Below are 9,023 nucleotides of genomic sequence, written 5' to 3'. Positions count from 1 at the left end.
GAAGCTTGGAGAAATAAGATAGCCTTGCCTAGAGCTTTACTCTGTATATGAGATTTGGGCACTAAAACAAAATAAAGCAAATCAAAACCAAATCAAACCAAACCAAACCAAAACAAGAAACACAAAGTCTTTCTGAAAGTGAAATGGCAAATCAAGGACTATGACAAAAATCCTCGTATTTCAGGTTACTGTGTCTTTTCCACATTTATCATGCTTCAGGGCACTATCTCAAAGTCCAAGCTACCTGCATCACAAAGACTTGGAGGGCATTTTAAAATGTAAATGCCTGTGTTCCATCCCTGATACACTGAATCAAGATCTCTGGTGCCAATCCTTAGAATCTGCATTTCTAATAAATTCCCAATTTTGCCTTATGAAATTAAAAAAAAAAAGTCTTCACAAAACTTTTTTTTTCAATCCTCTCTCAAATCTCTTCAAGAATCTTTCCCTAGGTTCTTTTTCTGGTTTCTTCCACTTTGTTTTGTTGCTGGTGCTTTTGCCTTATAAAAAATATTCTATTTTCTCCCAACTTAAAAACAGGTTATTTTAGTTCTATCTACCTGATGCCTGATCTCTTTCTTCTACTTTAAATTTAAGCCATCTCTTCCTTCTTCCTTTCTTTCTTCTGAGATCAGGTCTCAATATATTGCCCAAGCTGCTCTCAATTTCCTATGCTGAAGCAATCCTCCCCCCTCAGCCTCAGTCTCACGCATAGCTGCATCTACAGGTGCAAGCCACTATGTCTGGTCTTAAAGTTTTCTTAGGGAAAACTTTCGCGCTGAAGTATAACACACAATACATGTAGAAAAAAAGCATAAACTATAACTACACAGCTCAATACATTCTCTAACTAAACCTGTTCCTGGATAAACTAGTCCAGTTGCTCCTTTCTGGTCAGTTGAAGACAAAAGGCAGAAACTGGAGCTGGGTGCAGTGGCTCCCACCTGTAATCCCAGCACTTCGGGAGATGGAGGCAAGAGAGATGCCTGAGCCCAGGGGTTTGAGGTCAGCCTGGGCAACTTGGTAAGACCTCGTCTCTACAATAAATCAAAAAATTAGCTAGATGTGGTGGTGTTTACCTGTGGTTCCAGCTACTTGGAAGGCTCAGACGGAAGGATCACCTGAGCCCAGTAGGTTGAGGCTGCAGTGTCCGTGAGCATGCCGCTGTACTCCAGCCTGGGCGACAGAGCAAGACTCTGACTCAAAAAAAAAAAAAAAGAAAAGAAAAGAAAAAAGAATCAGGAAGAAAAGGGGTTTATTTCTGCAACCAGGTTACAGGGAGACAGGTCAGATCGTTACCAAAGAACCTGCTCAAAGACAGTACAACTTACACAAAATTTATACTCCGAAGTCCTTTGCCCACCCCCAAGGCTAAATTAACAAGGGCATGACTCAAGATCTTCCAGTCCTCCTTCATCCACCCCATGAGACTGAATTAACAAGGCCCTTGGGCAGTTTTGGCATAACTCAAGATTTAATTATGCTGATAGTTCTTAAGGGTAATGGGAAGTTACAAAAATCAAAGAAGCTACCTTGACACATTTAGATAAACAACTTCAATGCAAACATGAGAAATTAAGAATCCCTTATTCCCAGGGTCTTGGACTGTAACAAACCCATCCATACAACCCCCACCCAGACCAACAAATAGAGCAGTACCAGCAACCCCAAATCCTCCTCATGTCCCTTTTCTCCCTCCTTCCCAAATATAATGACTAATATGATTTTTATCACCTAGATTATATATATATATATATATATATATATGTATATATATATATATATATATTTTTTTTTTTTTTTTTTTTTTTTTTTTTGAGTTGGAATCTCACATTTTGTCACCCAGGCTGGAGTGCAGTGGCACACTCATGGCCACCACAGCCTTGACCTGCTGGGCTTAGGCGATCCTTCAGCCTCAGCCTTCCAAGTACCTGGAACTACAGATTCATGCCGCCACATTAGCTAGTTTTCATGATTTATTGCAGAGATGAGGTCTCATCAATTTGCCCAGGTGGTCTCGAACCCCTGGGCTCAGGCAATCCTTTTGCCTTCACCTCCCAAAGTGCTGGGATTGCAGGTTGAGACATCACGCCTGGTATCACCTAGATTGTGTTTGCCTGCTTTTCACCTTTATATAAGTAGAAACCTACAGTGTGAGTATTCTTTTGCATCTGTATTATTTTCTCTAATTTAAAATTTATGAGATTGATCCATTTTTATATATGTTTTATTTTACTCTATAAAGACACTAATTTAAAAAATTTATTTACTGTTGATGAATGTTTTGGTTGTTTCCAGAACTTGACAGTTAGGAATAGTGTTGTTAACAACATTCTAGTGCATGCAGTTGAGGCTCAGAAACTGGTACTCCCAAATATGCTACTTTCACATGCTGAACTTAAGAAGATGACAAAGTCTCTTTGACCTTCCCCCGTTCTACTCCCCCATCACTGAAACTGACCCTCCCAAAGTCGGGATGAAGCTGTTCTCTGATGTTACTTTATCTGTGGAAAACCTGAACCCATCAAAAAAGACAATTGTTTTTTCTTCTCTTCCCTGTAAGACTGAGAATATAACCACACCTGAACAGACCCATACACAAGATAATGTATGTTTCTCAGGATCATTCAAATTCCAAAGAGAACTATTTGCAAATTAACCCTGGTTCCTCACCCAGTCATTCTCCTAGTGTTCTGTTATTACCCCTCAACAGAATTTCTTTTCTCTCCCATGAGAGAAACACGTCTGTAGTTCCAGTTACTTGGAAGACTGAGATGGAAGGATTGCCTAAGCCCAGTTTATGGTGCCAAGTTTTGTCACCATAACTTGCGTTGTTAGGATGGTATATATAGGGGGGACTCCCCAAAACACAAAATTATCTTTTGGAGGGTGGGCCCCTTATAGCACACTTGGAATTTGTTCCTCCAGATCAAATGGTCACAGTTTTTATCTGGAAGTTTTGAGAAGGTTGTGTTATGATTTGTGGAAGAATTATTAAATTTGTGGAAGAAATGTCCCAAGTTGTGGCAAACATGTGACTGGTTCTTCCATCATGACAATGCATCTGCCCATACCATGCTGAGTGTTCAGCAGTTTTTGACCAAAAACAGCATGACCCCGGTGCCCTACCCTCCCTACTCACCCTGAGTGATTTTTTTTTTTGGCTTCCCTAGATGAAAAAAGTCCTCAAAAGGAAACGTTTTGCTGATGTGAAAGAGGTGAAACAAAAATGGCAAAAGCACTAAAAGACATCAAAATTGTCAAGTTCAAAAACTCTTTTTTTTTTGAGTTGGAGTCTCACTCTGTTGCCCAGGCTGGAGTGTAGTGGCATGCTCCCGGACACTGCAACCTCAACCTGCTGGGCTCCAGTGATCCTTCTGCCTCAGCCTTCCAAGTAGCCAGAACTACAGGTGCATGCTATCACATCTGACTAATTTTTGATTTATTGTAGAGACAAGGTCTCACCAAGTTGCCCGGGTGGGTCTCGAACCCACAGTCTTAGGTAATCCACTTGTTTTGGCCTCCCAAACTGCTGGGATTACAGGCTGAGCCACCAAGCCCAGCCCAAAAACTTTTTAGCAGTGAAAAAAGTGTCTCAAGAGGTGTATTGCATCAAACAGAGAGTACTTTGATGTTTTAGCATGTAAGAATAAATACACAATTTTTTAATAATTAGATTCTGGATCAGGCACGGTGGCTCAGACTGTAATCCCAGCACTTGGGGAGTCCAAGGCAAGAGGATTGCCTGAGCCCAGGGGTTCAAAACCAGCCTGGGCAACTTGGTGAGACCTCATCTCTACAATAAATCAAAATATTAGCTAGGCATGGTGGTACACGTCTGTAGTTCCAGTTACTTGGAAGACTGAGATGGAAGGATTGCCTAAGCCCAGCAGGCCGAGGCGGCGGTTGCTGGAGATGTACCACTGCCCTCCAGTCTGGGAGACAGAGTGAGACTCCAACCCAAAAAAATAAAAAATAAAATAATAATAATAATTAGATGCTGGGGTTTTTTTCAGTCCCCCCTCTTAAGCTTCTCAATACTTTTGGGTGGTGATTAATCACCCCATGGCTCTCTCTGTGTGTACATTAATACATTTGTATGTCTTCTCTCCAATGAATCTGTCTTTTGCGAGTTGATTTTTTTCAGCAAACCTTCACAGGGCAAAGAGGAAGTTTTCCATTGGCTCCTACAATGCCTTTTGGTAAAAGGTGAAATTTGAAGAGCACAGTCCACAAAACCATTCTCACTGCTAAAACCAATTACAAACTTAGGGATCCCCAAGATTGCCCCTAGTTTTATTATTTCTTAGAAGGATTCACAGAAGTCATTGAAAGCTGTGACACTCGTGGTTACGGTTTATTACAGCTAAAGAATACAGATGAAGATCAGTCAAGAGAAGAGCTCCATGGGAAAGTCTGGGAAAATTTCAAACACAGAGATTCCAGTTGTCCTCTCCCCACGGCGTCATGAACAGTGTTACTTTCTCCGTATCAATGGAGTATTGCCCATCAAGGAAGCTCACCTGTGAAGGGCCACCACCAAGCCACAAGTAAAGCCACATCCCCTCCCTTTCCTGGAAATGGTGACCTGACAAACTAAAATGGCGATTGAAACGGTGCCTTCCTCTGTCCTTCCTCGGTGCCTTCCTTTGTTCTCCTTCCGCACCCTTTCCCGCGCCCATGAAAAATCCACCAACCTGGATGGAGCTCTGCCAGCTGATCAATAATCGACTGACAGGTCGCCCTAAGCCCCCATAAAGGCTGGAGCACCCTTGCTTCAGTGCTACCGCCTGACCCTCAGGTCCTGTAGCCACTGCATTCGACCCATTAAATCTCTTGGCCTTAACGGGTGTTGAGTCTCACTGTGGGCCACCGTCTTTCATTGGTGTCGTGACTTGGATCAGGTTCCTCTCGCCCTCAGGTGACACCCCATTCCGGCACCAGCAGGACTCACCCCTTAAGGCCTTTGCCTACTTTCTTGAACGTCAGCGCTGCATCCATCACCGGCCCTTGGATTGGTAAGTGCCCCTAACTGGAGAACCTAAAACCTTGCCCGGGATAACTGGAGGAAACTGACTGTTGATCATCCGGCAGTCTTTCGGCCCCAGGCGAGGGGGGGACCACACCCCGCCTAGGTCTTTAAGGCCACAGTGGACCCCGACTGGTTTTCTCCTCCCTCGGCTGTCAGGAATTTTGAGTCTGCTCCCTCCCACCATCCGGTTTTGGGCATCCTCTTCGCTAAAAATCCTGGTACCAGGTTGCCCTCAACCTCCTCGATTCTCCAGGAGAATCATAGGCTGTAATAATGTTCTGTGATGACAGGCTTTATTGCAACCTCCTCATATCCCAACAGCCGGCTGTCCAGGGGACACTCTGCTCAGCCCCAGCTGTTAAAATGGGAAACTCGTCATCCCTGCCGGCCGACTCTCCCCTCAAATGCCTCTTAGACAACCTCTCCACTCTCTCTCTCACTCTAGACTTTAAACCCAAGTGTCTAATCTGCTTCAGTACCCAAGATTGTCCCACCTATCGTTTAGACAACCAAAATAAGTGGCCCCTACAGGTCCCTAAACCCTGACATAATACGGGACCTCTATAACTTCTATGAGTATTCAAAAAAGTGGGCAGAGATTCCCTTCCCTTCCCCGTCCCGCTTATGCTGCCACCTCCCTCCTCTGTCCCTAATTTCAACTCAGCAGATAAACCTCCTCCCTATCAACAAACCTCTTCCACTCAGACCCCTCTGGTATCTGCTCCTGCCTAACCTCCCGTCCCGCCTCTCCTATATCTGACTCTTCCTCCCAGCCCGCCATCTCTAATTCCTTTGTCCTCAGCTCCAGTTGTTCTGGGTTCCCCTCCCCCATCCACTTCCTTCCCTGCTGCCACTCGTTTGGACCCTTCCTCACTGCCGGGGTCCACAGTCTTAGCTACCCACTTTATCACCCAATCCACTCCGGACATCTGGCGAAAGCTTAAAAAGGCGGAGGAGGGGCCCCAGACTCCACTCCGAGACCTGGTAAATATGGTCTTTAAAGTTTATACTGCCTGAGAGGAAAAAAGCCGAGGTAGTGCGGGCCCAGAGGCTAGAACAGAAAGTGGCCCTTCATACCCAAGCCCTGGTCGCTGCCCTGCAGCCGGCTTAACAGGGATCTCAAAGCCCCCGTCCCAGGAAATAGTCGGAGACCCAAACACCTTCAGGAGCCTACTTCAGGAGAGGCCAGGAAGGCCACTGCGCAGAACAATGCCCAATCCCAGACCACTGACTCGACCTTGCCCAGTCTGCAGACAAAAGGGACATTGGAAGTTTGAGTGTCCCCTGGGGGAAAACCATCCCCCAGCAACAGAGTTTTGTGGGAGGCTGGCTCCCCCAACGGGCCCCTCGCCAAAGCTCCTGGGCCCCCTGGATGACTAAAGCCATCTGGACTCGAACACCCCAATCACCCTTGCTGAGTCCAGGGCCACAATATGGGTAGCAGGTAAGTCCATCTCCCTTTTGGTGGACATGAGGGCTACCTATTCTGTTTTACTCTCCTTCCACGGGCCTTTACATCTTTCTCAGGTCTCGGTTGTGGGCGTCTCAGGGGTGCCCTACAAGCCGTGGAAGATGGGTCCAGTGTCCTGCCTTTCTGAAGGCCGTCCCTTCACCCATTCTTTCTTAGTTATCCCATCCTGCCCAGCCCCTTTGCTGGGACAAGACCTTCTGTATAAGCTTGGGGCACCTATCTGCCTCACCTCACACCAAGTTCCCCCGACTCCGCTCCTGACCCTCGCCTGTGCTGTCTTCTCCCGAAACCTTTGTCCAATTTCCCCATTTCTCCCCAAAAACGTTAATCCAGTAGTCTGGGACACTTCCACTCCTGTGATGACCAATCACCACACCCCAGTCCTCATTCTCCTTAAAAATCCCTCTTGCTTCCCTTCCAGGCCTCAATTTCCTATCTCACACGCCTATCACAAGGGTCTCCAGCCCATTGTTAACTGGCTGCTCCTCCAGGGTCTTCTGGTTCCTACCAACTCCCCTTATAATACTCCCATCCTCCCAATAAAAAGCTATCTGATACTTATTGACTGGTGCAGGATCTACAAATAATCAACTCTGCCATAATACCACTACATCCAGTGGTCCCTAACCCATATACTCTCCTATCTCAGATACACCAACTACCACTCATTTCATAATTCTGGACCTTAAAAATGCCTTCTTCACCATCCCCCTACATCCAAACTCCCAGCCACTCTTTGCCTTTACTTGGGAAAATCCAGACACCCACAGGACCCAACAATTAACCTGGACGGTCCTGCCTCAGGAATTCCGTGATAGTCCCACCTTTTCAGCCAGGCGTTGGCCAAGGACCTGTCCTCTTATGACTCTGGGTGTAGCATTCTCCTCCAGTATGTAGATGACCTTCTCTTATGCAGCCTCTCTATAACTGACTCTCACACAGACACTGTCCTGCTTCTCAACTTTCTAGCACAAAAGGGATACTGAGTTTCCCCCCACAAAGCTCAGCTATCCAAAACACAAGTCACCTACCTTGGTGTAGCCATTTCACACCAACAAAAGGCCATAACAACCAGCCGCAAGTCTGTTATTCAGTCTCTCCCGGTACCCAAAATAAAAGAAGAAATCCAGCCATTCCTGGGGTTGGCGGGCTACTTCCGAGCCTGGATCCCCAATTTCACCCTTCTCACCAAGCCACTCTATGACCTGGCTAAAGGTGACCCTAAGGAGCCATTACTCTCCCTCTCAGCCGTTAGACAGCCTTTTACCGCCCTCCAACAGGCTCTCCTCCAGGCCCCCGCCCTATGACTACCCGATGTTCACCGACCTTTCACCTTATATGTCCACGAAAAGAAGGGCGCAGCCCTAGGAGTTCTAGGCCAATTCAGTGGACAAACATTTGCTTCTGTAGCCTACCTCTCAAAACAGCTTGACCACACAGTTCAGGGATGGGCCCCATGCCTGTGGGCCCTGTCGGCCGCCCACTTGCTTGTGGGCGAATTCAAAAACTCACGTTTGGAGCACCTATCACCGTTACTTCTCCCCACCATCTACATCACCTCCTAGGTTATAAGGGCCTCAAAACACTCCCTCCCGGTAGGGTCCTATCCCTTCTGGTTTTCTTTGTCCAAGACTCCTCTGTCTCCTTCCAAACTTGTGCACCCCTTCACCCAGCCACATTACTCCCTTCCTCTCCTGTTGACACCCCAATACATGAGTGTGTCAAAGTCCTCGAGTCCCTACTCCCCTGTCCAGTACACATTCAGGAAGGACCTTTATCTGCGCCCTCCTATGTTTGGTTCACAGATGGAAGCTCATATATACATGAGGGGTCTTGGGTGGTAGGATACACCATCACCTCTGCCACTGATGTCATCAAGGCTAATCCCCTCCCGCCCAACACCACTAACCAACAAGCAGAACTCCAGCAGTCACTCGAGCATTCCAACTGGCGGCAGGACACTCCCTATCACTTTACACTGACTCCAAATATGTCTTTCACATTTTGGTTTCACATTCAGCCATCTGGCAAGAACGGGGTTGTTAACCACCAAAGGGTCAGCCATCATAAATGTTAAGCTCATTTCTGACTTCCTTTAAGCCTCCTTGCTTCCCAGGGCTGTAGGCATCTCACACTGTAAAGCCCACCAGGTCAATTCATCTTTTATCACCCAAGGAAACTCGTGGGCCAACAGGGTGGCTCACCAAGCAGCTCTAAAACCCCTTCCTGCCATACTCGTCAACACCCTCCTCCCCACCAGCTGAACATACAGGTGAAGCTCCACAATTGTCCAATCTCATTCCCTACCTACACTCAATTTTCCACCCAAACCCAGCGGCTCTCACTTCATTTCTTAAAACTTCTTCCACCATACTCCTGAACATACAAAACTCATACACACCCTTTCCTCTCAATGCTCTACTTGCCACTGAACAAATCCTAATACCCCCTTAAAGCCCGGAACATTCCCCACTCACCAGGCTAGGGGAGAGCTCCCTGGGTCAGACTGGCAAGTGGACT

The sequence above is a fragment of the Carlito syrichta genome, unplaced genomic scaffold (genome assembly GCF_000164805.1).
Source record: "Carlito syrichta isolate Samal-C Ts95f unplaced genomic scaffold, Tarsius_syrichta-2.0.1 Scaffold314325, whole genome shotgun sequence".
Taxonomy (NCBI): Eukaryota; Metazoa; Chordata; class Mammalia; order Primates; family Tarsiidae; genus Carlito; species Carlito syrichta.
The sequence above is the reverse complement of the archived record's forward strand: the minus strand, read 5'-3'. Positions refer to the sequence as shown.